The sequence below is a fragment of the Balaenoptera borealis genome (assembly GCF_965194805.1).
Source record: "Balaenoptera borealis genome assembly, chromosome: 7".
NCBI lineage: Eukaryota > Metazoa > Chordata > Mammalia > Artiodactyla > Balaenopteridae > Balaenoptera > Balaenoptera borealis.
The window spans coordinates 59385430-59407457 of NC_138864.1; the positions used below are offsets into that span (position 1 = coordinate 59385430).

The 22028-nt window shown below is 40.1% G+C and overlaps 1 protein-coding gene across 1 annotated transcript in view; it reads left to right on the forward strand.

Annotated features, from left to right (window-relative positions):
- Positions 1-6246: 6246 nt before the first annotated feature.
- Positions 6247-22028, forward strand: part of LOC309631726 (tigger transposable element-derived protein 1-like) — a 408473-nt gene continuing 392691 nt past the window's right edge. The window contains exon 1 of the mRNA XM_082398586.1: positions 6247-6263. The gene's annotated coding sequence lies outside the window, so the exon portion shown is untranslated. The remainder of the gene's footprint in view (positions 6264-22028) is intronic.

A 22028-nucleotide genomic window follows, 5' to 3' on the forward strand; every position in this document is an offset into this window, starting at 1 on the left:
AAGAACATGGTATATCTCTCCATCTATTTGTATCATCTTTAATTTCTTTCATCAGTGTCCTATGATTTTCTGCATACAGGTCTTTTGTCTCCTTAGGTAGGTTTATTCCTAGATATTTTATTCTTCTTGTTGCAATGGTAAATGGGAGTGTTTTCTTAATTTCACTTCCAGATTTTTCATCATTAGTATATAGGAATGCAAGAGATTTCTGTGCATTAATTTTGTATCCTGCTACTTTACCAAATTCATTGATTAGCTCTAGTAGTTTTCTGGTAGCATCTTTAGCATTCTCTATGTATAGTATCATGTCATCTGCAAACAGTGACAACTTTACTTCTTCTTTTCCGATTTGGATTCCTTTTATTTCTTTTTCTTCTCTAATTGCTGTGGCTAACACTTCCAAAACTATGTTGAATAATAGTGGTGAGAGTGGGCAACCTTGTCTTGTTCCTGATCTTAGTGGAAATGGTTTCAGTTTTTCACCATTGAGGACAATGTTGGCTGTGGGTTTGTCATATATGGCCTTTATTATGTTGAGGAATGCTCCCCCTATGCCTACTTTCTGCAGGGCTTTTATCATAAATGGGTGTTGAATTTTGTCGAAAGCTTTCTCTGCATCTATTGAGATGATCATATGGTTTTTCTCCTTCAATTTGTTAATATGATGTATCACGTTGATTGATTTGCGTATATTGAAGAATCCTTGCATTCCTGGGATAAACCCCACTTGATCATAGTGTATGATCCTTTTAATGTGCTGTTGGATTCTGTTTGCTAGTATTTAGTTGAGGATTTTTGCATCTATGTTCATCAGTGATATTGGCCTGTAGTTTTCTTTCTTTGTGACATCTTTGTCTGGTTTTGGTATCAGGGTGATGGTGGCCTCGTAGAATGAGTTGGGGAGTGTTCCTCCCTCTGCAATATTTTGGAAGAGTTTGAGAAGGATAGGTGTTAGCTCTTCTCTAAATGTTTGATAGAATTCGCCTGTGAAGCGATCTGGTCCTGGGCTTTTGTTTGTTGGAAGATTTTTAATCACAGTTTCAATTTCAGTGCTTGTGATTGGTCTGTTCATAGTTTCTATTTCTTCCTGGTTCAGTCTCAGTAGGTTGTGCATTTCTAAGAATCTGTCCATTTCTTCCAGGTTGTCCATTTTATTGGCATAGAGTTGCTTGTAGTAATCTCTCATGATCGTTTGTATTTCTGCAGTGTCAGTGGTTACTTCTCCTTTTTCATTTCTAATTCTATTGATTTGAGTCTTCTCCCTTTTTCTCTTGATGAGTCTGGCTAATGGTTTATCAATTTTGTTTATCTTCTCGAAGAACCAGCTTTTAGTTTCATTGATTTTTGCTATTGTTTCCTTCATTTCTTTTTCATTTATTTCTGATCTGATCTTTATGATTTCTTTCCTTCTGCTAGCTTTGGGGTTTTTTGCTCTTCTTTCTCTAATTGCTTTAGGTGCAAGGTTAGGTTGTTTATTCGAGATGTTTCCTGTTTCTTGATGTAGGCTTGTATTGCTATAAACTTCCCTCTTAGCACTGCTTTTGCTGCATCCCATTGGTTTTGGGTCGTCGTGTCTCCATTGTCATTTGTTTCTAGGTATTTTTTGATTTCCCCTTTGATTTCTTCAGTGATCACTTCGTTATTAAGTAGTGTATTGTGTAGCCTCCATGTGTTTGTATTTTTTACAGATCTTTTCCTGTAATTGATGTCTAGTCTCATAGCGTTGTGGTCGGAAAAGATACTTGATACGATTTCAATTTTCTTAAATTTACCAAGGCTTGATTTGTGACCCAAGATATGATCTATCCTGGAGAATGTTGCATGAGCACTTGAGAAAAATGTGTATTCTGTTGTTTTTGGGTGGAATGTCCTATAAATATCAATTAAGTCCATCTTGTTTAATGTATCATTTAAAGCTTGTGTTTCTTTATTTATTTTCATTTTGGATGATCTGTCCATTGGTGAAAGTGGGGTGTTAAAGTCCCCTACTATGATTGTGTTACTGTCGATTTCCCCTTTTATGGCTGTTAGTATTTGCCTTATGTATTGAGGTGCTCCTATGTTGGGTGCATAAATATTTACAATTGTTATATCTTCCTCTTGGATCGATCCCTTGATCATTATAGAGTGTCCTTCTTTGTCTCTTGTAATAGTCTTTATTTTAAAGTCTATTTTGTCTGATATGAGAATTGCTCCTCCAGCTTTCTTTTGATTTCCATTTGCATGGAATATCTTTTTCCATCCCCTCACTTTCAGTCTGTAAGTGTCTCTAGGTCTGAAGTGGGTCTCTGGTAGATAGCATATATATGGGTCTTGTTTTTGTATCCATTCAGCCAGTCTGTGTCTTTTGGTAGAAGCATTTAATCCATTTACATTTAAGGTAATTATCGATATGTATGTTCCTATTCCCATTTTCTTAAATATTTTGGGTTTGTTATTGTAGGTGTTTTCCTTCTCTTGTGTTTCTTGCCTAGAGAAGTTCCTTTAGCATTTGTTGTAAAGCTGGTTTGGTGGTGCTGAACTCTCTCAGCTTTTGCTTGTCTGTAAAGGTTTTAATTTCTCCATCAAATCTGAATGAGATCCTTGCTGGGTAGAGTAATCTTGGTTGTAGGTTTTTCTCCTTCATCACTTTAAGTATATCCTGCCACTCCCTTCTGGCTTGCAGAGTTTCTGATGAAAGATCAGCTGTTAACCTTATGGGGATTCCCTTGTGTGTTATTTGTTGTTTTTCCCTTGCTGCTTTTAATATGTTTTCTTTATATTTCATTTTTGACAGTTTGATTAATATGTGTCTTGGCGTGTTTCTCCTTGGATTTATCCTGTATGGGACTCTCTGTGCTTCCAGATCTTGATTAACGATTTCCTTTCCCATATTAGGGAAGTTTTAAAATATAATCTCTTCAAATATTTTCTCAGTCCCTTTCTTTTTCTCTTCTTCTTCTGGGACCCCTATAATTCGAATGTTGGTGCGTTTAATGTTGTCCCAGAGGTCTCTGAGACTGTCCTCAGTTCTTTTCACTGTTTTTTCTTTATTCTGTTCCACAGCAGTGAATTCCGCCATTCTGTCTTCCAGGTCACTTATCCGTTCTTCTGCCTCAGTTATTCTGCTATTGATCCCGTCTAGAGTGTTTTTAATTTCATTTATTGTGTTTTTCATCATTGCTTGGTTCCTCTTTAGTTCTTCTACATCCTTGTTAAATGTTTCTTGCATTTTGTCTATTCTATTTCCAAGACTTTGGATCATCTTTACTATCATTATTCTGAATTCTTTTTCAGGTAGACTGCCTATTTCCTCTTCATTTGTTAGGTCTGGTGTGTTTTGACCCTGTTCCTTCACCTGCTGTGTGGTTTTTTGTCTTCTCATTTTGCTTATCTTACTGTGTTTGGGGTCTCCTTTTTCACAGGCTGCAGGTTCGTAGTTCCCGTTGTTTTTGGTATCTGTCCCCAGTGGCTAAGGTTGGTTCAGTGGGTTGTGTAGGCTTCCTGGTGGAGGGGACTAGTGCCTGAGCTCTGGTGGATGAGGCTGGATATTGTCTTTCTGGTGGGCACGTCCACGTCTGGTGATGTGTTTTGGGGTGTATGTGGCCTCATTATGTTTTTAGGCAGCCTCTCTGCTAATGGATGGGGCTGTGTTCTTGTCTTGCTAGTTGTTTGGCATAGGGTGTCCAGCACTGTAGCTTGCTGGTCGTTGAGTGAAGCTGGGTCTTGATGTTGAGATGGAGATCTCTGAGAGATTTTCGCCGTTTGGTATTACGTGGAGCTGGGAGGTCTCTTGTGGACCAGTGTCCTGAAGTTGGCTCTCCCACCTCAGAGGCACAGCCCTGATGCCTGGCTGGAGCACCAAGAGCCTTTCATCTACATGGCTCAGAATAAAAGGGAGAAAAAAATAGAAAGAAAGAAAGAAAGAAAGAGGATAAAATAAAATAAAATAAAGCTATTATAATAAAAAATAAGAAAAAAAATTTTAAGAGTAAATGTATTCAGAAAAAAAATTTTTTTTAATTTTTAAAAATAGATTTATTAATTTTTTATAGTTAAAAATAAGAAAAAATTATTAAGAAAAAATTTATTAAGAAAAAAAAATTTTTAATTTTTTAAATTAAAAATATGAAAAAACTTATTAAAAATTTTTTTTAATTTCTAAAAATAGAAAATAAGGAAAAAATTATTAAGAAAACATTTATTAGGAAAAAAAAATTTTTTAAGTAAAACAAAACAAAACAAAACAAAACACGGACGGACCTAACCCTAGGACTAATGGTGAAAGCAGAGCTACACAGACAAAATCTCACCCAGAAGCATACACATATACACTCACAAAAAAAGGAAAAGGGGAAAAATTAATATATCCTGCTCCCAAAGTCCACCTCTTGAATTTGGGATGATTCATTGTCTATTCAGGTATTCAACAGATGCAGGCACATCAAGTTGTTTGTGGAGCTTTAATCCGCTGCTTCTGAGGCTGCTGGGAGAGATTTCCCTTTCTCTTCTTTGTTCGTACAGCTCCTGGGGTTCAGCTTTGGATTTGGACCCGCCTCTGCATGTAGGTCGCCTGAGGGCGTCTGTTCCCCGCCCAGACAGAACGGGGTTAAAGGAGCAGCTGCTTCGGGGGCTCTGGCTCACTCAGGCTGGGGGGAGGGATCGGTACGGAGGAGGCGGGGCGACCCTGCAGCAGCAGAGGCCAGCTTGACGTTGCAGCAGCCTGAGGCGTGCAGTGCGTTCTCCCGGGGAAGTTGTCCCTGGATCACGGGACCCTGGCATTGGTGAGCTGCACAGGCTCCCGGAAGGGGCGGTGTGGAGAGTGACCTGTGCTCGCACACAGGCTTCTTGGTGGCGGCAGCAGCAGCCTTAGCGTCTCCTGCCCATCTGTGGGGTCCGCGCTGATTACCGCGGCTCGCGCCCGTCTCTGGAGTTCGTTTAGGCGGCGCTCTGAATCCTCTCTCCTTGCACACCACGAAACAAAGAGGCAAGAAAAAGTCTCTTGCCTCTGCGGCAGCTGCAGACTTTTTCCCGGACTCCCTCCCGGCTAGCACCGAAGCCCGAGCCTCAGCTCCCAGCCCCCGCCCGCCCCGGCGGGTGAGCAGACAAGCCTCTCGGGCTGGTGAGTGCTGCTCAGCACAGATCCTCCGTGCGGGAGTCTCTCCGCTTTGCCCTCTGCACCCCTGTGGCTGCGCTCTCCTCCGTGGCTCCGAAGCTTCCCCCTCTGCCACCGGCAGTCTCTGCCCACGAAGGGGCTTCCTAGTGCGTGGAAACCTTTCCTCCTTCACGGCTCCCTCCCACTGGTGCAGGTCCCGTCCCTATTCTTTTGTCTCTGTTATTTCTTTTTTCTTTTGTCCTACCCAGGTACGTGGGGAGTTTCTTGCCTTTTGGGAGGTCTGACGTCTTCTGCCAGCGTTCAGTGGGTGTTCTGTAAGAGCAGTTCCACGTGTAGATGTATTTCTACTGTATCTGTGGGAAGGAAGGTGATCTCCGCGTCTTACTCTTCCACCATCTTGCCCCTCCCCCTGCACTGTTAATATTGTTTGTACCTTCTGAATGTTGTGCTAACAAAAAGTGCTGTGCTAATATAAAAGGCTGATTTCAATAGATATTAGAAGAAATTCATAATTCAGTTTCACTAATTTGTAGAAAACTCAGTTTAGCATCAGCGAACCATCCAATACAAGTTAATGGCAGGTTTTAAAATAGTGAACCTTAAAATTGTAATTCCAGTAATGATCCCATTAATACTGTCTACTCCTGTCCGTGTAAACTAAAAGTTTATTAGAATGTGTTACTCCTTACATTTAATTATTTTTGGAAAATAAAAAGATGACCACTCTTACTGTTATTTTTGAAAATTTTCTTTTCATTATTTTTTCCCCTTAATTATTTAATATTGTGTGTGAAACATTTCCTCATGCTTTTATATTTTCCATGTTTCTCTATAGTCATTGAATTGTTATTCTAATTGCTACACAGTATTCCATTATGTTGATTAACAATAATTTACTTAACGACTTCTTTATTACAGGATATTTTAGTAGTTTTGAATTGTTGATATTTTAAATGATGTTGGAAAAAACAGCCTTGTGCATGTAGTATCTTTCTCTTATTAAATCATTTTATTCCAGGATAAGAAATGGGCACATCTACTCTGAGTTACGATTGATGAACTTGTATTAGAGATTTTAGAAATGTAGTCCTTTTAAATAACCATTAAAAACGTTAGAATTTTGTATATGTTTTGACCCAGCAATTCCACTTCTAATATTTATCAAAAAGTAATAACTTTGCATATGTGTTGAGGTCAAATAAGAATAATCATTGTCACACTTTTGTTTATGATGTGAAAAAAATGGTCACAACCAGGCTTAATAACAAAATTAATTAAATTGAATAAAATAAAATCTAAAGGTCATGTAACAAGAGATCAATTAGAAAAATGAGGGGGGGGAGGAGCTTCAAGATGGCGGAAGAGTAAGGCGTGGAGATCACCTTCCTCCCCACAAATACATCAGAAATACATCTACATGTGGAACAGCTCCTACAGAACACCTGCTGAACGCTGGCAGAAGACCTCAGACCTCCCAAAAGGCAAGAAACTCCCCACATACCTGGGTAGGGCAAAAGAAAAAAGAAAAAACAGAGACAAAAGAATAGGGACGGGACCTGCACCAGTGGGAGGAAGCTGTGAAGGAGGAAAGGTTTCTACACACTAGGAAGCCCCTTCGCGGGCAGAGACTGCCGGCGGCAGAGGGGGAAGCTTCGGAGCCACGGAGGAGAGCGCAGCCACAGGGGTGCGGAGGGCAAAGCGGAGAGACTCCCGCATGAAGGATCGGTGCCGACCAGCACTCACCAGCCCAAGAGGCTTGTCTGCTCACCTGCCGGGGCAGGCGGGGGCTGGGAGCTGAGGCTCGGGCTTCGGTCGGATCACAGGGAGAGGACTGGGGTTGGCGGCATGAACACAGCCTGAAGGCGGCTAGTGCACCACAGCTAGCCGGGAGGGAGTCCGGGAAAAGTCTGGAGCTGCTGAAGAGGCAAGAGACTTTTTCTTGCCTCTTTGTTTCGTGGTGCGCAGGGGGAGGGGATTCAGAGGGCCGCTTAAAGGAGCTCCAGAGATGGGCGCGAGCCGCAGCTATCAGCGTAGACCCCAGAGACGGGCATGAGACGCTAAGGCTGCTGCTGCCGCCACCAAGTAGCCTGTGTGCGAGCACAGGTCACTATCCACACCTCCCCTCCTGGGAGCCTGTGCAGCCCGCCACTGCCACGGTCCCATGATCCAGGGGTAACTTCCCCGGGGGAGCGCGCCTCAGGCTGGTGCAACATCACGCTGGCCTGTGCCACCGCAGGCTCGCCCCGCATCCATACCCCTCCCTCCCCTCAGGCCTCAGTGAGCCAGAGCTCCCGAATCAGCTGCTACTTTAACCCCGTCCTGTCTGAGGGAAGAACAGACGCCCTCAGGCAACCTACACGCAGAGGCGGGTCCAAATCCAAAGATGAACCCCAGGAGCTGTGCAAACAAAGAAGAGAAAGGGAAATCTCTCCCAGCAGCCTCAGAAGTAGCGGATTAAATCTCCACAATCAACTTGATGTACCTGCATCTGTGGAATACCTGAAGAGACAACGAATCATCCCAAATTGAGGAGGTGGACTTTGGGAACAATGATATATATATATTTTTTCACTTTTTCTCCTTTTGTGAGTGTGTATGTGTATGCTTCTGTGTGTGATTTTGTCTGTATAGCTTTGCTTTTACCATTTGTCCTACGGTTCTGTCTGTCCGTTTTTTTTTCTTTTAGTTAGTTTTCAGCGCTTGTTATCATTGGTGGATTTGCTTTTTGGTTTGCTTGTTCTCTTCTTTTTTTTTTTTACTTAAACATTTTTTTAAAATTATTTTTTGTTTTTTATTTTAATAACTTTATTTTATTTTATTTTATCTTTCTTCCTTTCTTTTATTCTCTTTCTTTCTTTCTCCCTCCCTTCCTTTCTTCCTCCCTTCCTCTCTTTCTCTCTCTTTCTCTCTCTCTCTTTCTCTCTCTCTTTCTTTCTTTCTTTCCTTTTATTCTGAGCCGTGTGGATGACAGGCTCTTGGTGCTCCAGCCTCTGAGGTGGGAGAGCCAAGTTCAGGACATTGGTCCACTAGAGACATCCCAGCCCCATGTAATATCAAATGGCAAACATCTCCCAGAGACCTCCATCTCAATGCCAAGACCCAGCTCCACTCAACAACCAGCAAGCTACAGTGCTGGACACCCTATGCCAAACAACTAGCAAGACAGGAACACAACCCCACCAATTAGCAGAGAGGTTGCCTAAAATCAAAATAAGGTCACAGACTCCCCTAAACAAACCACGAGATGTGGACCTGCACACCAGAAAGACAAGATACAGGCTCACCCACCAGAACACAAGCACTAGTCCCCTCCACCAGGAAGCCTACACAACCCACTGAACCAACCTTAGGCAATGGGAGCAGACACCAAAAACAGCGGGAGCTATGAACCTGCAGCCTGCAAAAAGGAGACCCCAAACACAGTGAGTTAAGCAAAATGAGAAGACAGAGAAACACACAGCAGATGAAGGAGCAAGGTGAAAACCTACCAGACCTAACAAATGAAGAGGAAATAGGCAGTCTACCCGAAAAAGAATTCAGAATAATGATAGTAAAGATGATCCAAAATCTTGCAAATAGAATGGAGAAAATATAAGAAACGTTTAACAAGGACCTAGAAGAACTAAAGAGCAAACAAACAGTGATGAACAACACAATAAATGAAATTAAAAATTCTCTAGAAGGAATCAATAGCAGAATAACTGAGGCAGAAGAACGGATAAGTGACCTGGAAGATAAAATAGTGGAAATAACTACCAGAGAGCAGAATAAAGCAAAAAGAATGAAAAGAATTGAGGACAGTCTCAGAGACCTCTGGGACAACATTAAATGCACCAACATTTGAATTATAGGGGACCCAGAAGAAGAAGAGAGAAAGAAAGAGAGTGAGAAAATATTTGAAGATATTATAGTTGAAAACTTCCTTAATATGGGAAAGGAAATAGTCAATCAAGTCCAGGAGGTGCAGAGCGTCCCATACAGGATAAATCCAAGGAAAAACATGCCAAGACACATACTAATCAAACTATCAAAAATTAAATACAAAGAAAAAATATTAAAAGCAGCAAGGGAAAAACAACAAATAACATACAAGGGAATCCCCATAAGGTTAACAGCTGATCTTTCAGCAGAAACTCTGCAAGCCAGAAGGGAGTGGCAGGACATCTTTAAAGTGATGAAAGGGAAAAACCTAAAACCAAGATTACTCTACTCAGCAAGGATCTCATTCAGATTCAATGGAGAAATTAAAACCTTTACAGACAAACAAAAGCTAAGAGAATTCAGCACCATCAAACCAGCTTTACAACAAATGCCGAAGGAACTTCTCTAGGCAGGAAACACAAGAGAAGGAAAAGACCTACAATAACAAACCCAAAACAATTAACAAAATGGTAATAGGAACGTACATATTGATAACTACCTGAAATGTAAATCGATTAAATGCTCCAACGAAAAGACAGAGCCTGGCTTAATGGATATAAAAACAAGACCTGTATATATGCTGTCTACAAGAGACCCACTTCAGACCTAGGAACACATCCAGACTGAAAGTGAGGGGATGGAAAAAGATATTCCATGCAAATGGAAATCAAAAGAAAGCTGGAGTAGCAATTCTCATATCAAACAAAATAGACGTTAAAATAAAGACTATTACAAGAGACAAAGAAGGGCACTACTTCATGATCAAGGGATCAATCCAAGAAGAAGGTATAACAATTGTAAATATTTATGCACCCAACATAGGAGTACCTCAATACAAAAGGGAAATGCTGACAGCCATAAAAGGGGAAATCGACAGTAACACAATAATAGTAGGGGACTTTAACACCCCACTTTCACCAATGGAGAGATCAACGAAAATGAAAATAAGGAAACACAAGCTTTAAATGACATCAAACAAGATGGACTTAATTGATATTTATAGGACATTTCATCCAAAAACATCAGAATACACTTTCTTCTCAAGTGCTCATGGAACATTCTCCAGGATAAATCATATCATGGGTCACAAATCAAGCCTTGGTATATTTAAGAAAATTGAAATCGTATCAAGTATCTTTGCCGACCACAACGCTATGAGACTAGATATCAATTACAGGAAAAATCTTGTAAAAAATACAAACACATGGAGGCTAAACAGTACGGTACTAAATAACCAAGAGATCACTGAAGAAATCAAAGAGGAAATTTAAAAAAAATACCTAGAAACAAATGACAATGGAGACATGACAACCCAAAACCTGTGGGATGCAGCAAAAGCAGTTCTAAGAGGGAAGTTTATAGCAATACAATCCTACCTCAAGAAACAAGAAACATCTCAAATAAACAACCTAGCCTTATACCTAAAGCAATTAGAGAAAGAAGAACAAAAAAACCCCCAAAGTTAGCAGAAAGAAAGAAATCCTAAAGATCACATCAGAAATAAATGAAAAGGAAATGAAGGAAACAATAGCCCAGATCAATAAAACTAAAAGCTGGTTCTTTGAGAAGATAAACAAGATTGGTAAACCATTAGCCAGACTCATCAAGAAAAAAAGGGAGAAGACAAATCAACAGAATTAGAAATGAAAAAGGAGAAGTAACAACTGACACTGCAGAAATAGAAAGGATCATGAGAGATTACTACAAGCAACTATATGCCAAAAAATGGACAAGCTGGAATAAATGGCCACATTCTTAGAAATGCACAACCTTCCGAGACTGAACCAGGAAGAAATAGAAAATATAAACAGACCAATCACAAGCACTGGAATTGAAACTGTGTTTAAAAATCTTCCAACAAACAAAAGCCCAGGGCCAGATGGCTTCGCAGGCAAATTCCATCAAACGCTTACAGAAGAGCTAACACCTATCCTTCTCAAACTCTTCCAAAATGTAGCAGAGGGAGGAACACTCCCAAACTCATTCTATGAGGCCACAATCACCCTGATACCAAAAGCAGACAAAGATGTCACAAAGAAACAAAACTACAGGCCAATATCACTGATGAACATAGATGCGAAAATCCTCAACAAAATACTAGCAAACAGAATCCAACAGCTCATTAAAAGGATCATACACCATGATCAAATGGGGTTTATCCCAGGAATGCAAGGATTCTTCAATATATGCAAATCAATCAATGTGATACACCATATTAACAAACTGAAGGATAAAAACCATGTGATAATCTCAATAGATGCAGAAAAAGTTTTCGACAAAATTCAACACCCATTTATGATAAAAATTCTCCAGCAAGTAGGCATAGAGGGAACTTACCTCAACATAATAAAGGCCATATATGACAAACCCACAGCCAACATTGTTCTCAATGGTCAAAAACTGAAACTATTTCCACTAAGATCAGGAACAGCACAAGGTTATCCGCTCTCCCCACTATTTTTCAACGTAGTTTTGGAAGTTTTAACCACAGCAATCAGGCAAGAAAAAGAAATAAAATGAATCCAAATCTGAAAAGAAGAAGTAAAGCTGTCGCTGTTTGCAGATGACATGATACTATTCTTAGAGAATCCTAAAGATTCTACCAGAAAACTACTAGAGCTAATCAATGAATTTGGTAAAGTAGCAGGATACAAAATTAATGCACAGAAATCTCTTGCATTCTTATACACTAACGTTGAAAAATCTGAAACAGAAATTAAGGAAACACTCCTATTTACCATTGCAACAAAAAGAATAAAATATCTAGGAATAAACCTACCTAAGGAGACAAAAGACCTGTATGCACAAAACTATAAGACACTGATGAAAGAAATTAAAGATGATACAGACAGATGGAGAGATATACCATGTTCTTGGATTGGAAGAATCAACATTGTGAAAATGACTCTACTACCCAAAGCAATCTACAGATTCAGTGCAATCCCTGTCAAACTACCCATGGCATGTTTCACAGAACTAGGACAAAAATTTTCACAATCTGTATGGAAACACAGAAGACTCCAAATAGCCAAAGCAATATTGAGAAAGAAAAACGGAGCTGGAGGAATCAGGCTCCCTGACTTCAGACTCTACTACAAAGCTGCAGTAATCAAGACAGTATGATACTGGCACAAAAACAGAAATATAGATCAATGCAACAGGATAGAAAACCCAGAGATAAACCCATGCACATATGGTGACCTTATCTTTGATAAAGGAGGCAAGAATACACAATGGAGAAAAGACAGCCTCTTCAATAAGTGGTGCTGGGAAAACTGGACAGCTACATATAAAAGAATGAAGTTAGAACACTCCCTAACACCATACACAAAAATAAACTCAAAATGGATTAAAGACCTAAATGTAAGACCAGACATTATAAAACTCTTAGAGGAAAGCATTGGCAGAACACTCTATGACATAAATCATAGCAAGATCCTTTTTGACCCACCTCGTAGAGAAATGGAAATAAAAACACAAATAAACAAATGGGACCTAATGAAACAAAATCTTTTGCACAGCAAAGGGAACCATAAACAAGATGAAAAGCAATCCTGAGAATGGGAGAAAATATTTGCAAACGAAGCAACAGACAAAGGATTAATCTCCAAAATTTACAAGCAGCTCATGCAGCTCAGTATCAAACAAACAAACAACCCAATCCAAAAATGGGCAGAAGACCTAAATAGACATTTCTCCAAAGAAGATATACAGATTGCCAAGAAACACATGAAAGGATGCTCAACATCACTAATCATTAGAGAAATGCAAATCAAAACTACAGTGAGATATCACCTCACACTGGTCAGAATGGCTATCATCAAAAAGTCTACAAACAATAAATGCTGGAGAAGGTGTGGAGAAAAGGGAACCCTCTTGCAGTGTTGTTGAGAATGTAAATTGATACATCCACTATGGAGAACAGTATGGAGGGTCCTTAAAAACACTAAAAATAGAACTACCATACGACCCAGCAATCCCACTACTGGGCATATACCCTGAGAAAGCCATAATGCAAAAACAGTCATGTACCACAATGTTCATTGCAGCTCTATTTACAATAGCCAGGACATGGAAGCAACCTAAGTGTCCATCAACAGATGAATGGATAAAGAAGATGTGGCAATAGATACAATGGAATATTACTCAGCCATAAAATAGAAATGAAATTGAGTTATTTGTAGTGAGGTGGGTGGACCTAGAGTCTGTCATACAGAGTGAAGTAAGTCAGAAAGAGAAAAACAAATACCTTATGCTAACACATATATATTGAATCAAAAAAAAAAAATGATCATGAGGAACCTAGGGCCAAGATGGGAATAAAGACACAGACCTATTAGAGAATGGACTTGCGGATACGGGGAGGGGGAAGGGTAAGCTGGGATGAAGTGAGAGAGTGGCATGGACATATATACACTACCAAATGTAAAATAGATAGCTAGTGGGAAGCAGCCACATAGCACAGGGAGATCAGCTCTTTGCTTTGTGACCAGCTAGGAGTGTGGGAAAGGGAGGGTGGGAGGGAGGGAGGTGCAAGAGGGAAGAGATATGGGGATATATGTATATGTATAACTGATTCACTTCGTTATAAAGCAGAAACTAACACACCATAATAAAGCAATTATACTCCAAGAAAAATGTTAAAAAATAAAAAATGAGAGGGGGACTTCCCTAGTTGCACAGTGGTTAAAAATCCGCCTGCCAATGCAGGGGACACGGGTTCCAGCCCTGGTCCAGGAAGATCCCACATGCCATGGAGCAACAAAGCCTGTGCACCACGACTACTGAGCCTGTGCTCTAGAGCCCACGAGCCACAACTACTGAGCCCGCATGCCACAATTACTGATGCCCACGCACCTAGAGCCTGTGCTACACAACAAGAGAAGCCACCGCAATGAGAAGCCCATGCACTGCAACGAAGAGTAGCCCCCGCTCGCCGCAACTAGAGAAAGCCCGCGTGCAGCAACGAAGACCCAACGCAGACAAAAATAAATAATTAATTAATTTAAAAAAATAATTAAAAAATGAGAGGATCAATGAAATAAAACATTTATATTCTGCTTAAAATTATCTTGTAGACAAATAATAGTAACAGTAGGCAGTAATAGTAGAATAGCAACAACTAATATTTATTAAGTATCTGGTATCCGTCAGGTATTGTGGGAAGCTCTGTGTGTCCCATACATCGTCTCATTTAACACTTACAGCACAGAAAGTATTCATTCATTCATTCAACAAATACAATGGTAAGTGCCTATTATGTGTCCATATTGTACTAGATGCTGGAGATAGGTTGCTGAACACCATATAGCCCTACAGTCATGCTTGTAAGGAGTTTGTGGACTAGGGGTCAGAGGAACATTAATTCCATCCCTGGGGAGGAAGAGAGGGAAGGAGGGAGGGAAGAACAGAACATAGGAGCCTCTGCTCTCCTGCCATCTCCATCACTCCTTAGCCCCAAGTATGTCCTCTGTTTGCAGGAGAGAGTGAGCAATTCTTGGGGTTTGGCAGGAGCCCATTAGACCTCACAGATAGAGGTGGGGGAGCCTAGTTAAGTGCCCAAGTCTCCAAAGATGGTTACCTGAGTTCAAAGTCTGGCTTCCATAATGAGTAGTAGCCTTAGACAAGTGACTCAACTTCTCCCTGCCCCAGTTTCCTCAAGAGAGAAATGGCATTAATCGTAGCTCCTGCTTTGAAGTTATGATAATTAGATTATGATTCATTTAAGGCATGTAATACAGTATGTTAACTTTAGCTATTATTAGTACCAGCTTTCCTGGGGATACTGTGGTTGGAATCTGAAGGTTTTCCTTTTCCTTATACCAGCTTGTGTCATTGTTGACTTCATTATACTTTTTTTTTTTAAATTAATTTATTTATTTATGGTTGTGTTGGGTCTTCGTTTCTGTGCGAGGGCTTTCTCCAGTTGCGGCGAGTGGGGGCCACTCTTCATCGCGGTGCGCGGGCCTCTCACCATCGCGGCCTCTCTTGTTGCAGAGCACAGGCTCCAGACGCGCAGGCTCAGTAGTTGTGGCGCACGGGCCTAGTCGCTCCGCGGCATGTGGGATCTTCCCAGACCAGGGCTCGAACCCGTGTCCCCTGCATTGGCAGGCAGATTCTCAACCACTGCGCCACCAGGGAAGCCCCATTATACTTTTTTGCCAATTACATTCCTGTTAAAGGTAGAACCAGTGCAAAAACAACTGTTTGGGGTATTGTATATTTTATATAATTCATACCTATCAGTAGTATGAAATCAAACAGATAGTTGAAACTGTGAACTCTAGATTCCACATAAAAGTTTTAAGTTTCACCAATGATGGGAGATAAAGAATGGAAAGATCTGAATTACCCCTGATAATTTGGTCTAGTCCAGGCATTGATTCTTTCTTTCTTTTTAGATTAAATTTTTTTATTGAAGTACAGTTGATATACAATGTTGTGTCAATCTTTGCTGTACAGCAAAGTGACTCAGTTATACACATATATACATTCTTTTTTATATTCTTTTCCATTATGGTTTATCACAGGATATTGAATATAGTTACCTGTGCCATACGTTAGGACCTTGTTTTTCAATTCTAAATGTAATAGTTTGCCTCTACCAACCCCAAACTCCCAGTCCATTCCTCTCCCTTCCCCCTACCCCTTGGCAAACACAAGTCTGTTCTCTATGTCTATGAGTCTGTGTCTCTTTTAGAGGTTCATTTGTGCCATATTTTAGATTTCACATATAAGTGATATCATACGGTATTTGTCTTTTCTTTCTGACTTACTTAGTAGGATAATTTCTAGTCGCATCCATGTTGCTGCAAATGGCATTATTTTTTCTTTTTTATGGCCGAGTAATATTCCATTGTATACATGTACCACATCTTCTTTATCCATTCATCTTTTGATGGACCTTTAGGTTGTTTCATGTTTTGGCTATTGTAAATAGTGCTACTATGAACATAGGGGTGCATGTATCTTTTTGAATCATAGTTTTTTCTGGGTGTATTCCCAGGAGTGGGATTGCTGGATCATATGGTAGTTCTATTTTTAGTTTTCTGAGGAACCTCCATATCGTTTTCTGTAGTGGCTGCACCAACTTACATTCCCACCAACAGTGTAGGAGGGTTCCCTTTTCTCTACATTGATTCTTAATTATATAAATATCTGAATGTACTGAAAATTTGTAAAATAGAGATGATACTATTAAGGAGAGCTGCTGTTTCTGGAATTAGACATTATAGCGAGAATTCTGTAAAATATAAATATTCTGAATTGCAGCGCCACACAACAGTGTGATGAGATGGGAACTGCTTCTCTAGGAGCCAATAACTGCCTTCTCTTTTTAAAGAAAAGTGGTGTGATTATTCTTTCTTCATCTGTAAAAGGAGTATATCCCAAGAGTTCTTTTAGCATTCTCCATTCCAGATTTCTATGATTTTAGTACTCTAACTTGGGTAATTATTTGAATGATGAAGATATACTTTTCTAAAAGAACTTTTGAATACATTAAAATTGGCATGCAGATAGAAATTAGAAGCTCTCGTGTTCCACTGATACTTTTGAAACATAACTGGCATAGTTTTTACTGTCTTTCTTTCAGGGACCAGTAATCTTCTGTAAATATCAACATCAGTCTCTGTGAGAGAGGAAGAGTTGACAGGATACAGATCACAACTTCACACTAGGCTACCAGCAGAAACTTCCAGTTTACCCCTTTGTCACCTGTGCTCCAAAGGTAAGCACTTGTAAGCTGCTATAGCCTTCAATTTAGATAAGCATTAAGAAAACAACAGCTTGATGATGATAAAGATAATGACTTTTCATTATCTGTAATCTTTCACCTGGGAGAATTTAAAAGGATTTTTTAATGAGAAAAACAAAATCCATCCAGAAATTTAATTTCAGGAGAGTTTTTTTTTTTTTATCACAAATGGATGTTGAATTTTATCAAAAGCTCTTTATGCATCTGTTGAGATGATCACATGGTTTTTATTCTTCAGTTTGTCAGTGTGGTGTATCATATTGATTGATTTGTGGATATTAAAAAATCCTTGCCTCCCTGGGATAAATCCCACTTGATTATGGCATATAATCCTTTTAATGTATTGTTGGTTCAGTTTGTTAATATTTTGCTGAGGATTTTTGCATCTATGTTCATCAGTAATATTGGCTTGTCATTCTCTTTTTTGTGATACCTTTGTCTTGTTTTGGTGTCAGGGTAATGCTCACCTCATAGAGTGAGTTCAGAAATGTTCCTTGCTCTGCGGTTTTTAGGAATAGTTTGAGAAGGCTAGGTGTTAACTCTTCTCTAAATGTTTGGTGTAATTCACCTATGAAGCCATATTGTCCTAGACTTTGGTTTGTTGGGAGTTTTTAAATTAGTGATTCAGTTTCATTACTGGTAATTGGTCTGTTCCTATTTTCTATTTTTTCCTGGTGCAGTCTTGGGAGATTGTACATTTCTAAGAATTTATCCATTTCTTTTAGGTTGTCCATTTTATTGGCATATAGTTGTTTGTAGTAGTTTCTTACGACCTTTTATATTTCTGTGGTGTCAGTTGGAACTTCTCCTTTTTCATTTCCAATTTTATTGATTTGGGTCCTCTCCCTTTTTTTTTCTTGATGAGTCTGATTAAAGGTTATCAATTGTGTTTATCTTTTCAAAAAACAAGTTTTCAGTTTCATTGATTTTTTTCTCTGTCTCTATTTCATTTATTTCTGCTCTGATCTTTATAATTTCTTTCCTTCTGCTAACTTTGGGTTTTGTTTTTTCTTCTTTCTCTAGATCTTTCAGGTGTATGGTTAGGTTGCTTATTTGAGATATTTCTTGTTTCCCAAGGTAAGCTTGTATTTCTACAAACTTCCCTCTTAGAACTGCTTTTGCTGTGTCCCATAGGTTTTGGATTGTCATGTTTTTGTTTTTATTTTTCTATAGGTATTTTTTCATTTCCTCTTTGATTTCTTCAGTGATCCATTCGTTCTTTAGTGGCATATTGTTTAGCCTCCATGTGTTTGTATTTTTTGCAGTTTTCTTCTCGTAGTTGACTTCTAATCTCATAGTGTTCTGTTCAGAAAAGATGCTTGATATGATTTCAATTTTCTTATATTTTCCAAGGCTTGTTTTGTGGCCTAGCATGTGATCTATATTGGAGAATATTCCATGTACATTTGAAAAGAATATGTATTCTGCTGCTTTGGGATGGAATTTTCTATATATATTAAGTGCATCTGGTCTAATTTGTCATTAGGGGCCAGTGCTTCCCTGTTGATTATCTGTCTGCATGATCTGTATGTCGATGTAAGTGGGATGTTAAAGTCCAGTACTATTATTGTGTAACTGTTGATTTCTCCCTTTATGTCCATTAATATTTGCTTTATATATTTAGGTGCTAATATGTTGGGTGCATATGTATTTACAATTGTTATATCTTCTTCTTAGATTGATCCCTTGATCATTATATAATGTCCTCCTGTGTCTCTTGTAACAGTCTTTACTTTAAGGTCTGATATAAGTATTGCTACCCTGACCTTCTTTTGATTTCCATTTGCATGGAAAACCTTTTTCTATCCTCTCACTTTCAGTCTGTATGTGTCTTTAGATCTGAAGTGAATCTCTTGTAGGCAGCATATATATGGGTCTTGTTTGTGTATCCATTCAGCCACTCTGTGTCTTTTGATTGGAGCATTTAGTCTATTTACATTTATGGTAACTATTGATATGTATGCCATTTTGTTAATTGTTTGGGGGTTGTTTCATAGGTATTTTTTGTTCCTTCTTTTGTTATCTTCTCTTGTGGTTTGATGACTCTTTAGTTTTATGTTTTGATTTCTCTTTCTTTTTTGTGTATGTATCTATTATAGATTTTTGGTTGGTGATTGCTGTGAGGCTTTTATACAGCTATATATATATATAATTGTTTTAAGTTGCTGATCTCTTACTTTCAGATGCATTTTAGCAACCTTCCACTTGTACTCTCCTCCCCACACAATTTTTTGATATCATATTTTATATCTAATTATTTTGTGTATCCCCTAACAGCTTATTGTGGATATAGATGATTTTACTACTTTTGTTTTTTTAACCTTCCTACTGGGTGTGTGAATGATTTCCTACCTTTACTGTATGTTTGCTTTTCTGGATGAGTTTTTTCATGCTATAGTGTTCATGTGTCTAGTTGTGGCCTTTTCTTTTTCACTTAGAGAAGTTTCTTTAACATTTCTTGTAAAGCTGGTTTGGTGGTGCTGAATTCTTTTAGCTTTTGTTTGTCTGTACAACTTTTCATTTCTCTATCAAATCTGTACGAGAGCCTTGCTGGGCAGATTATTCTTGGTTGTAGGTTTTTCCCTTTCATCACTTTAAATATATCATGCCATTCCCTTCTGGCCTGCAGAGTTTCTGCTGAAAAATCAGCTGATAGCCTTAAGGGAGTTCACTTGTATGTTATTTGTTACTTTTCCCTTGCTGCTTTTAATATTCTCTCTTTATCTTTAACTTTTGTCATTTTTAACTACAGTGTGTCTTGGTGTGTTCCTCTTTGGGTTCATCCTGTATGGGACTCTCTGCGTTTCCTAGACTTGGGTGACAGTTTCCTTTCTCAGGTTAGGGAAGTTTTCAGCTATTATGTCTTCAAATGTATTCTCTTTTCCCTTTTCTCTCTCTTCTCCTTTTGGGACCTCTGTAATGCAAATATTAGTGTGCTTGCTGTTTCCCAGAAGTCTTTTAAACTGTCCTCATTTCTTTTTATTCTTCTTTCTTTTTTCTGTTCAGCAGCAGTGATTTCCACTACTCTGTCTTCCAGCTCACTGATCTGTTCCTCTGTATCATTTAGTCTACTATTTATTCCTCCAAGTGTATTTTTCATTTCAGTTTTTGTATTCCTCATCACTGTTTGTTCTTTATATTTTCTAACTCCACGTTAAAAACTTCTGACTTCTTGCTCTGCGCATCCATTCTTCTCCTGAGTTCTTTGATCATCTTTACGATCACTACCCTAAACTCCTTCTTGGGTAGATTGCCTATCTCCACTTCACTTAGTTCTTCTTCTGGGGTTTTATCTTGTTTCTTCCTCTGCAACATGTTCCTCTGTCACCTCATTTTACTTAAGTTGCTGTTTGTATTTTTATGTATCTGGTAGGTTAGTTATATTTCTGGACCTTGGAGAAATGGCCTCCTGTAGGAGAAGTCCTATGCATCCCAGCAGTGTATTCCCCTCTTATCACCCAAGCTATATGCTCTAGGAGTTCCCCCTATGAGGGCTGCTTGGGTCCTTCTGTTGTGGCAGGCTGACACTGAGGGCAGTCTGGTAGGCTTGTGTGGCCCCCAGTCTGATTGGTTGCCAGGTCCTACCTTGTGCAGAGGCTGCTGGCTGCTGGTTGGGGTGGCGGGGGCTGGGTCATGAGGCAGCTGACCACAGAGTCCCAGGGGGCCCTGGGGCTAGTGCTGGCTCACTGGTGAATGGAGTCAGGGTCTAGAATACTCTTGGGATATTGCCCACCCACTGGTACATGAAGCCATGTCCTCAGGTTAGTGCCAGTCTACTGGCAGGCATAGCCAGGTCTTGGAGTCTGTTTGCAGGGCCCAGGGGTCTCAGAGCTGGTGTCAGATAGCTGTTGGGGGGGTTGATTCCTGACACAGTTGGGTATGGGGTCCTGGGTGTCCCAAAGCTTGTGTTGGCCTGCTAGTGGGCAGGGCCAGGGCCCAGCTGGCTCCAGGGCAGGGTCTGGCCTGCTGTGGGCAGGCTGCAGGATTATGGTTTTCTTGTGTCTGGTATCTGCTCTGTGGTAGGTGAGGTTGCCCCAGAGGCTAAAGCAGGCTTCCTAAGGGCAGGGCCAGGGCCCAGGGGTTCTGGGGCTGGTGTCTGCCCATTGGTGGCTGGAACTGGGTCCTGGGCCATCTAGTGAGCAAGGCCATATCCAGAGGCAGCTACAAGTTCAGGAGTTCTTTAAGCTGAGTGGGGCTGTGTCCCTATCCAGTTAGTTGCTTGGCCTGAGGTATCCCAGCACTAGTGCCCACAGGCTGTTGGGTGGGGCCAGGTCTTGGTGCTAGTGAGCTAGAGGGAGGATTCCACCATGGTGCCTGCCAGCACCAGCATCCACGTGGTAGAAGGAGCTCCCAAGAATGGGTGTCATCTGTGTGTATGTCCCCAGGGTGAGCCACAGCTGCCCCTCCCCCACCTCTCCAGAAGACTCTCCGACCAGCAAGTAGGTCTGGCTCAGGATCTTATCAAATTTCTGCTTTTGCCCTGCATCCTGGGGTGGGTGAGATTTTGTGTGTGCCCTTTAAGAGTGAAATCTCTGTTTCTCCCAGTCCTGTGGGACTCCCCATATTAAGCCCTGCTTGCCTTCAAAGCTAAATACTCTGGGGGCTCATCTTCCTGGTGCAGGAATTCTGGGCTAGGGAGCCAGACATGGGGCTCCAAACTCTCACTCCTGTGGGAGAATCTCTGCAATATAATTATTCTCCAGTTTGCGGGTCGCCCACCGGGAGTATAGGATTGAGTGTATCATGAGTCTGCCTCTTCTGCCCATCTCGTTGTATTTCCTTCTTTATGTGTTTAGTTGTAGAAGATCTTTTCTGGTAGGTTCTGATATTTTTCACTGATGGTTGTTCTGAAAATAGTTGTGATTTTGGTGTACTTGTGAAAGGAGGTGAGTTCAGGGTCTTTCAACTCTGCCATCTTGGGTGATCTCCCTCGTAGCTTTTTATAATGAGATAATTTAAAATGGGTCTGGCACACAGTAGCCACTTCATAAATATTAGTTCCCTTTTTCTTTTCCTACATCAGTACATTTTGAACTTGACACAAATGAAATGAAGACACAGCAGACATTCGGGGTGGTTCTGTTCTGCCTTGTCCCCACCATGGGGTGCTGGATTCCACTTAAGAGAGCTGATTTTGCCCATCCATCTGTGCCCAATTCTGTGTTTACTGATGTGACATTGGTGGCTTAAAATAAGCATGGTGGTAATATTTACACCATGAAAACTGACTAATTTTACAAATCAGCACTGTTTTGT